This window comes from Myotis davidii, unplaced genomic scaffold (assembly GCF_000327345.1).
Source record: "Myotis davidii unplaced genomic scaffold, ASM32734v1 scaffold6, whole genome shotgun sequence".
Classification (NCBI taxonomy): domain Eukaryota; kingdom Metazoa; phylum Chordata; class Mammalia; order Chiroptera; family Vespertilionidae; genus Myotis; species Myotis davidii.
The window spans coordinates 251,885-255,211 of NW_006383011.1; positions in this window are offsets into that span (position 1 = coordinate 251,885).

The following is a 3,327-nucleotide window of genomic DNA, read 5'->3' on the forward strand; positions in this document are numbered from 1 at the left end:
CTTGCTTGATAAGGGCTACTGGGGCTTGAGTTTCCAGCAAGGGCACCCCAAGTTCCCAATACATTGAAAACATTTGTGTTGACCTGCAGTTTTCCCCTGCTCATTCCCCACGCCCAAGTTTTGGGGTGTGTGAGATTTGCCCCTCAGAGGTTTTCTGTTTTGGTGGAAACTGGCAGATAACCCGTCCCTCCCTTCAACATTAGCCCAGGTACTGAATCACAGTCATAATTAGCAACATATCCATTTTCTCACTTATTTTGAGAACCAGAAGTACTTTGTAACCATGAATTACTGAACCAGGCCAGGTCCTGGTCTTGTTGTCCTATCCCTGCTGCTTAAGCTACTGAGTCAACTAAGGAGAGTTTTTAATATATATTATCATTTGCAGATATCTTCTCCCAAACATTTATTGGTAAAGATGTATGTGCTACCTCTATGTGCTTTGCAGCACTATTCAAATAGCCAAGGCATGGAAACAATCTAAGTGTCCTTTGACAGATGATTGGGTAAAGAAGAGGTAATAAAGATGTAATGGTGTCCTAAAAAGATGAAATGTTACCATCGGCAACAATATGGATGGATCGCGAGGGTATCATGCTAAGTGAAATACATCAGACGGACAAGGACAGAACAGTATGATTTCACTCAGATGTGGGATGTAAAACAAAAAGCAACAAACAAACCCATAGATGACAGACAACAGAGTGGTGGTTACCAGAGGTGGGGGGGGGGATGAAGAAGATAAAAGGATTCAAATATATATGGTGACGGAAAGAGACTAGACTTTGGGCGGTGAGCACACAATGGAGTATGCAGATGTTGTGTCATAAAGTTGTACCTGAAATGTATATAATGTTATTAACCGATGTTGCCTAAAGTAAATGAAAAAAGAAAAAGACCCAGTTTCTTGGTGGCTCTGGAGTCATGGTCACAGACTGCAGGGGGGAGCCTGAGGAACCACGGAACACGTTTGGAAATAGAGTCGTAGAATTCCCTCAGCCTCAGAGGACCTGCTCTGGGGCAAAATCCCCAAACGAAACAATTCCTAAGCACCCACTCCTGGAACAAGAGGAAACTCTGCTTTAAGGGACGTTTAATTGAGCGACTAACACATAACAAGGAGCAGAAGAAACGCATTTCAGCCTCTGGACTCACTCACCTGGCAAACTAGGCATAGCATGTCATAATGGTCTCGTAAAACGCACCCAGTTGTCCTTTATTCTTTAACGAACACCTTAAAAGCTGACAATGTTATGATGATCGCACCAAAACAGAAATGAATTGGCACTTTATCAGCCAACACCACAACTTCCTCACAGAAACAGAAGAAATCGTGTGGAGAGGAAAAGGGCTGCTGACCACAGAAGGAAAAGGCAAAAAATAGTGTTATCAGGAGCTCCTTTCCACCTCTGAGGAAGAAAGTAACAAAGTAAATGCAAGCGAATGCTGTCCAGTGGGAAGGAATCTTAGCCCCGTGACCTTTTCGTCAGCTTCCCCTCCTTAGCATAGACTGGCTGAGTATGGAGCACTTAGGGGGAGTCGGCAGTGCCTTCCTCTCTTAGATTGTCTCACTTAATCCAGCTAACACCCCATGAGGAAGATGCCATTTCCATCCCCTTTCAGATAGGAGGAAACTAAAACACAGAGAGGGAAAGTAATTTTCAGAAGGTCACACAGCTATTAAGTTCTGTGCCAGGGTTACAAGCCAGGAATTCTGATTTTATAGCTGTGTTTTATGCCACTACACCAGTGATGGCGAACCTTTTGAGCTCGGCATGTCAGCATTTTGAAAAACCCTAACTTAACTCCGGTGCCGTGTCACATATAGAAATTATTTGATATTTGCAACCATAGTAAAACAAAGACTTACATTTTTGACATTTATTTTATATATTTAAATGCCATTTAACAAAAAGAAAAATCAACCAAAAAAATGAGTTCGCCGGTCACCTCTGACACGCGTGTCATAGGTTCGCCATCACTGCTACTACACTATACTGCCTTTTGCTCTGCTACCGCTTAAAGCAATCTTTCTCAACTTGGGAATTAGCACTTAGCGAGCTTTTACCTTTTAGGATAATCTGAAAACAAAAACAAACAAACAAAAAACACAGCGAACACAAGCCTGTTTGGGGAACCGCATGACACCTGGGTATGGGCCTGTGTTGAATTTCCATTTGCCTGTGTGAATTCCTGCCTTCTATGGAGCCATAGCCTTGCAGAGACAGGGATTTGGTTATTGCTGTCATTTGCTTCTGAGAGTCTCATGCCCTGATTCTCCATGGACTGAAGAAAATCTCTGAATCTAGCTTGTACCCCTTGTTTACGTCTCTCCTGGGCCTTTTGCCTTTTTTTTCATTGGCTGTCAATTCTCATCAGCTGTTTTATTTCCTCAGTTCCCTGCCTTCCAAACATTAATTATCTGTGTTCCTACCGTCTTGAGGTTGTACAAGTCATTTTATAAAAAACTGACCACGTATACACAGGGTTCCCTGCCTTCCAAACATTAATTAATTACCTGTGTTCTACCGTTTTGAGGTTGTACAAGTCATTTTATAAAAAACTGACCATGTATAAAATCAGTCTCCGCTCAAATATCTCTCTCTCCCTTCTTAACTCTAGGTTCCTAGCACCTTCCTTCCCAATGCCCTGGAGGAAAACGCAGCATTACTGCAAAGAGCAATTGCAAATGTTGCAAAAGATGCTGCATTTTACGTAATTGAGCAAAGTGATGGGGAAACGGCAATTCATGGACAAATGGGGACAGGGCAGAGTTAAACCAGGTATTAAAGAGGAGGAAATCTGCAAGGATTAGGACAGACTGATATTCAAAAGAGAAAGATTTATTTTAAATGAATAAGAGAGACCCTTGGGAAAACTGGTAGAGCTTTCACATATATAACATAAATCTCTTTGTGGTTGTGTGGTTAAAGTAAATGAAGAAAGTTATGCCACCAAATAATTTTGAAATGAACTTTTAATTTTGGAATAATTCTAGATTTATAGAAACATTTCAACTATAATACAGAGAATTCTTGTCTACCCCTCACCAGTTTTCCCTAATGTTCCATTAACATGGAACATTTGTTAAAACTAAGACGTCTGCATATTATTATTAACTAAGCTGCAAATTTTATTCAGATTTCACCATTTTTTTGTTATAATGCATTTTTTAAATTAAATCTTTATTGTTCAGAGTATTAAATATGCCCCCCATTGACCCCTTCTAATTCACCCCCACTCGAGGCCTTCACCATCCTACTGTCTGTGTCCATGATTTACGCATACAGGTTCTTTGGTTGATCTCTTTCCACCCACCAGCCCTAC